The sequence below is a fragment of the Triturus cristatus genome, chromosome 3_1, assembly GCF_964204655.1.
Source record: "Triturus cristatus chromosome 3_1, aTriCri1.1, whole genome shotgun sequence".
Classification (NCBI taxonomy): Eukaryota; Metazoa; Chordata; class Amphibia; order Caudata; family Salamandridae; genus Triturus; species Triturus cristatus.
This window is the reverse complement of record NC_140583.1, coordinates 769,341,360-769,348,224: the sequence shown is the minus strand read 5'-3', so window position 1 is coordinate 769,348,224 and position 6,865 is coordinate 769,341,360. Positions and strand designations below refer to the sequence as shown.

The following is a 6,865-nucleotide window of genomic DNA, read 5'->3' as shown; positions in this document are numbered from 1 at the left end:
GCACCAGATTGCCCCAGTAGACGCACCAGTTATAGCGCATTCGCAGGTGTGGGGTGGGCTCTGCAAATGTTAACTTGTCATTGCCAAGTTCGACATCGTGCAACTGAAATTAAATATGCGGAATAGTTACTTAACAGTAATCAGAAGGCGCGTTAGGCCTAGCAAGCAGTATTGAAGGCGTCGTATAAATAACCATACAATACGAAATAATTCAAAAATCCGAAGCCCTACCCCGGTTTCACACTGGTAAACAGGTGCTTTTTTTTACGATTTCGTATTCTACGGATAGTACTTCTGACTAAAAGGCGGGATAGTCCGGGGAGGACGGGCTGTGCCACGCCACGCGTATGGCACGCGAGCACGCTGCAGGGGGAGCTCTCCTGCCACTTGACGGGAGAGGCACGGCTGGGCACGCGACTGTGTCCGTGTGGGAGGAGCATGCAGGTGCGCTGCACGAGCGCAGCCACCATTGGACGGCGACTGAAAGGGGTCGTGTGCCGCGGGCAATGCTGCTCTAGGATTGGCTGGTGGCGCGTGGACGACTTCTGCAGGTGGAAATATTTAAACGGGCCGCGGGTGCGTCCCTATATTTTCTTTTAGCTGAGTTTTCTGTCACTATTTCTCTATCATGCCCGGTTGTGGCTTGCAGACTTCTCCATCTCTGCGCTGCCGTCGCTCTGGCCCGCCGGGTCCCCCTGCCTGCTCCCGCCGCAATGAGCGCGAGCGGCAGCGCGTACGGCTTGTAAACCTGGGTTTCCAGGAGCTACGGCAGCACGTGCCACATTGCTGCGCGACCGGGTCGCCACGCAGACTGAGCAAAGTACAAACACTGCGAGCCGCGCTGAGCTACATTCGAGGCCTGCAGGAGCTGCTGAGAGCAGCCCAAGGCAGTCCGGAGTCCGGGGTAGAAGATGGGGGGAGCAGCCCTGACCCAGGAGTAGAAGAGCAAGACGGAGAGGAGTCCGAAGGCAGCTGGTTCTACAACTAATGAGTTGAGCGCGTCCCCTTGGTGAGTGCTATTTTAACTCTGTGCGTTTTGGTGGTGCCCACTTACCTATATTTACACATGCTTTGGTCCTTCCTCATTAACCCCCTGAAGGATGTATGTATGTTCACATCCCCTATGCACCTGTTCTTGGAGTCGATTATCATCAATTAAACTCCCTCTTTTGTGTGCATTCTCGTACCTCCCCTCTGAGATAATATTCACGATTGCTCCCACACCTCATGGCTGCATTTGTAAAGCCCCCAGTACACACTCTAGTCTGTGTACATGTGCAGATTCCACCTCCAGAGGTTTTTTTTTTTTTAGAATTACATATAATGTATACATGTACCTCGCTTAGGAGCCTTTCGTGTTCAGGGGCATAGCTATTAATAGCGCACCCACAATGTGGACCCCCATCCGAAAGTACGCCTATTTGTTTTTACTGAATTCAATTGGCGGAAGGGGGCATGCCCCTTGCTCATCGTTTACATTAGTGCCCACGGTACCTTTTGCCAAGTCAGAGCTTGTGTATGACATACTAGTTGTATCACTCCTGGTACACGACAGCTTTTTACCTAGAAAAGTGGGGAGGAACAAAACACTCCCTCATAACAAACGATTTATTTGTCTCCATGTGTCACGGACTTAAGTTTTTCAGCGGGGATTTGCATTGCAAATTATTTAACTTGTAATGGCGCCGTCCTCCCTTTGGCTCGGCAGTGTGGAGTGGCAAATGAGCACGAGATACTGGAAAGCTCATTTGCATTGCAAAAGAAGGCGCTTATGCCTGAAGACTACCCAGGGAGGCCTTAACCTCAAAGAAATTGGTGGGACGGGTGAGGGGGAACGAGTTTCCGTGAATGTGTGACATGTGTCTTGTGCTAGTCTAATCGTCTCTTATACTTTGCAGCCACATCCAGAAGATGCTCGATTCCCGAGGACCCACGGCCTGTGAATCAATGATGACAGTGTAAAATGACGGGGACCCATCTTAGCATCACGTGGCCTTTTGTGGGTGCTTCTGCTGCTTGTATTTGTGATGAAGAGCACTCTCCTCTAGCGCCTTAACTGTGACCTGTTTTGGATGCCACGGCCACAGGAGACTCGAACCCTCTTGCTAAAGACGAGAACACTGCTGTAGGAGGCACCTCTGACCGGTGCCCCTGCCTAATCTCCTGTCTGCATCTTGTGAGCCGCTGAGGTTGCTACTGCTGACTTGCACGGTGGTGTTACTGCCAGGTGCCATTCGGTATCCTATGCTGATGTGCGCCTCTGCTTTCAAAACCCACTACTTTTCATGACTTACAAGGTGGCGTTACTGTCGGGTTCCCTGTGATTTATCATCCTCCTATCCACGATATGTAGCTTTGCGCAAAAATATCACCCATGCTAACTGTAACCTGCTGCTGAGTGCTGCCTCCCTGTAGTGAGAGGTTCTGCTGTCAGATACTCAACTGCCACTGCAACATCACGTGCCCTGCTGCTCTCAGGTGCCCCTTCAGCAGCGGATTTTTGTTTTCTTGAGTCATTCCTGGCAGCTGCTCATGGCACCAGGAAAGCACAGGACTTCTACCTTACATTGGCATACTGTCAGTAGCACGGGTCCTTCTGGCCTGTTAGTTATCACTAGCCAACTGGGCAAGACTTTAAACCTGTTTTCTCTGACTGTTTTGTGCTCATTCTGTCTATATTTTCATGCAGTTGTCTACAGGGTCGTGGTTTTAGCTGGTAGCAGGATAGCTTGATTACACTTACATTGTGTAGGGTTTTCATTATCAAAACAAACATTACTGGCATTTTCAGAACCAACATTGTTCTTTAGTTGCTTCTCATGTAGGCGAGGTTGCAATGCAGAGTGCTACATGGTTATCCTTAAAGGGGCCATTCAACAATAATATATGGCAAGAAAAATTCTGGATAACTCCATTCCCCCAATGTTTATTGGCTTCTTTGCAGTTTCAGTGTTGGGTTGGCTTGTTTGCCTGTTCTGATTAGGCTTCCTTCTGCCATCCAAGATAGCATCTGTCCTTTGCTGGTGGAAATATGCGCCTGGCAAAGATGACATTTAATTTTTCATTATTATTCGAGTTATTGTAGATGGTAAAAATAGCTGCACTCCTTTATTGTTGGCTTCTTCAACGGAGCTAACTCTACTAACCTCTTCAAACGAGATTTTTCCATCCATAGGAGCTATGACAATTTAAGTGTGATGATAATTAATGTTGGATGTTCTTTTTAGGTCAAAGGTAACACAAAGGTGTACGTGATAGTATCAGCCAGTTAATATACTTGCAACAGGTATGTTGACCTGTTGAGCTATTGTATCAGCAAAGGCCTCAATCAAAGTGTCATTGTTTTCACAAGGTGGATCAAGGGGTAAAAATATGTTGACATGGTATAAACCTCTCCAAAAAAGCATTTGGATTGAGGATTCTGAATAATGCTTTACTTACACCTTCTGTGCTATTAAGGTAGTCTTGCTTGTGCAGCTTTTCCAAATCAGTAACAGGATTGGCTGAAGTTCAGTTTGGCAGCCATTTTACCTGGAAGAGAAAGGACAAGCCATTGACCCTCATTATGAAGATAAAACACAGAATTTTTGGCATTTTGTTATTGACATAAAGGAAATTACGCAAGTTCCGCCTGCCTGAGGTTAATTTCCTTTGTGTAAATTACGCAAAATACCAAACATTCTTTATTAATTTGCGATATGGCAACACAGCACCTCGCATGCAATATGGGTGTGGGGAGGCATTTTGCTCTAATTGCATGTGACCTACTCGCTCCCTTCCATTCACGTATTTCCTGTGCTCCCGTAATGGAATTCTTACCTGAACTAAATCTTGTTTCCGTGACCTGACATAATAGCGTCATCTCTGGCTTTACGCATTACAATTGAAACGTAAAATTATGCAACAATAACGAGTATAATGGAAATATTGCCCAAGCTTAATTACAAGTCGGCTAATGTGGTGTCCCCAGAGGTCATACCTTCCAGCTGCTTCTAAATGGTGCAGTGTTCGGCACCCGAATTTATCATTGTGAGAATACAGAACCCATTTTTTTTTACAAGTGCAGAAATACACCCAGTAAAACCATCAGACATGAATGTAGAAGCAGAGTACTGAGACACAGAGCTGCTACATGCTCACAACAGGTAGGTGGCATGCCATGCTATCTGCTGGAGCATGTCCTGCCTGGTGACATCCTTCCTACCTGCTGAAAATAGACTTGCTTAGATCAAGTTGTTTATTCTAAGCAGAAAGGCCACCTGAATAGGAAAAAATATATGGTAAAGGACTTGGTAACTATGGGCCCTGCAAGTTGTACCCATTGCTGGAGACTTTTAACCAATACCTGGAATTAGGTGTGAAGATACTGGCTGGAATCTGTGTACGGGGCCCTAGAAATGCAGAGGTGGAAATGGATTACATTAAGTAATTCTTTTCCACTGCTGGGGCAGTAAGAACAGCAAAGCAGATCGCTTCCCTGGGTCCTTGTGCTAACGCGCACATGAAACATCTGATGAAAGGCTTTGCTGTGAGCAGCAGTGCATCTATGGAGAAGACAATAGTAAGGGTCTATCCATCTCAATGTTGGATGGAAGTTACTCGATATTCAGTTGGTTTTCTGTGCTTTCCCTATGTCAGGTTCCAAAAATAGACGTCTCTAAAACCTGTTGTTCTGGTAAGTGCTCGTTCTACAGTTGATGTGAAAAAGTCTCACTTGTACAAAATTACTCCTCTAAATCACTTTGCTGCTCCAGTGCACGGCTGGCAGTGGGGCCAAGGTTTGAAACCTTGCCAATGGCTCTTTGAAAAGCTTTAAAATTGTTGAAGTATTTAATATTGGGATTTCAAGGAAGGTGATTATTTCTAGTAAGCCATGTGTGATTCCTGAACCCTGCCAGCTCTGATATCCTATTTGGCTTGTATTTTTTTCCCCTCTTTTCGGTTTATTGGTTCTAATTGTTTTGCCCCAGTTTTTCATGTGAAGAATCATTTTTAGGCGATCTGAAGTTGATTACTTCTTTCCTGTTGAAGCACTTGTTTCTGTATATATTCAGTTATTTTAATAAGAAAAGGTAACTTTTAGTTGATTTATATTTTATAAATAAAGACGTTTTTCTATTTATATATCTTCAGTTTCTCTTATTCTTTGCCGTTCTTTTCATGTGAGTTCGCGCACAACATCCGTTTGCTGTACCTTTGTTTAAGAAATTGGGCATGTGCTTCCTAGTGAGTGCCCAATTCCTCAATCTTTTCTGAGAATGGAGGAAGCATATAGCTTGCATGAACTGCAACTGGCATGAGTCTTCTCTGGGTGGTGTAGGGATTGGGGTGGCAAGCTAATTCCAAAATATATACTTTTGTTTTAGCTAGTAGAATTAGAGTTGGTTCCTGGTATTGCATTTGTGTGCAGAATAGCTCCACATGTACAACGTGTCCCCTTTTTCATTAAGATATTTTGTTGATGTCACTTTCTGTTGCATTTGGCCATGCAGACATTTGTGGTTGGTTGACCATCTGACCCTGGTGTGCTGGGCAGTGAGCAAAGTGACTACGATAGCAGCTATAGGATTAAAAAAACATACCTGTATTGTCTGTCACTTTACAAATGCTGCAGTGCTTGGGTACTTGACTCCATCTTAGCCATATTTCCACCCCCTTTCCTTGCTTCACTTTTTTTCTTGGTGATGTAAACTAGCAACTGGTGTTCCTCTGTTCAGAATCTGTGATGGGTCCTTAAAGGTTTTGGCCCCAACATGTAGCACCCCTTGCTTTAAGTGAGCTGTGAGTGAGACCTTCATTCTGTGTTTAGTCTTTTTTGGGGTGGGGTCCCACAGAGGCACAAGATGTATTTTTTGTTGTTGTTGAGATTGTTTTGAAACAGGGACTTCAAATTGCAGTGCTTGGAATGGTTTTGTGTGCTGCAGTACTCACATATTGGACAGCCAAGGGTGTTAATGAATTTCTATCAATTAATGATGGCCACAGCAAGCAAAACCTGGTTTGGCAATAGCACAGTTTTGATGGTTAGGCAAATCATCAGCAGGTGCGCATCTGCATTGGAAAAAAAGTCAATCTGTATCACTGTGTGCAAGAAATCATCGATGCTTCCATAGAGGTGGAATGGCCATCAAACACTCCACAAAAGGAAATCCTCAAAAATTAGAAATCTAATCCTCGAGCGCCACAAAACATTCCAATCCTTGATCAACAATGATGCGTGTTTATTTCATGAATTCTCTGCTCGTGCCAATAGGTGTTTCGTCTTTTACAGACTTCCCAGGACAAATAAGTAAAATCCATATTCACTCCAAACGAGTTTGAAGATATTTAAGTAAAAGTACTGTATCAAAAAAGCACCCCATATGCATTCAGAAATTAAATAGAGAGGATGAGTAGAGTTATATTTTCTCTTCTCGCTCCAGTATGTCGTAGTGTTATCAGTAGGACCTAGAGTTCACAGCACACTAGCAAGAGCTAGAGTGAAGAATTAAAAAATCCTGGATTGATAGGCTTACTGCAATCGTGCTTGTGGTCAAACATGTTAAAATTACTCTATCGGTTCAAATTACAGCTTTCTGATCTTTGTTGATTCTTGACAGACTACCAAATTGGGCTCCAAGAGGCTGGTCAAAGAAGAGGTGAATTTGCCCAATCTTGGCACCATCTCTGGGCTACTGAATAGAATTGAGATCATGCTTTCCAATTTTGAGATTTGACAGCATGAACTGTTAATCAGAGTTTCTGGTGTCCCTGTTGAGCAAGTGAAAGTAAGGGAGAGCATCAGACAATGATATTTACGTGTTCCACCAAAATCCTTCCCAACAAAACGAGGAAGCAGCCATGAAACAAGGCACTTCGTCCTACC

General features: G+C 44.4%; 1 long non-coding RNA gene across 1 annotated transcript; it reads left to right on the top strand.

The window, feature by feature from the left end:
• Nucleotides 1-540: 540 nt before the first annotated feature.
• Nucleotides 541-5,122, top strand: LOC146860981 (uncharacterized). The gene is made up of 2 exons (XR_014978897.1): nucleotides 541-1,009; nucleotides 1,899-5,122. It is a non-coding gene; the product is annotated as an uncharacterized LOC146860981 (long non-coding RNA).
• Nucleotides 5,123-6,865: the final 1,743 nt, after the last annotated feature.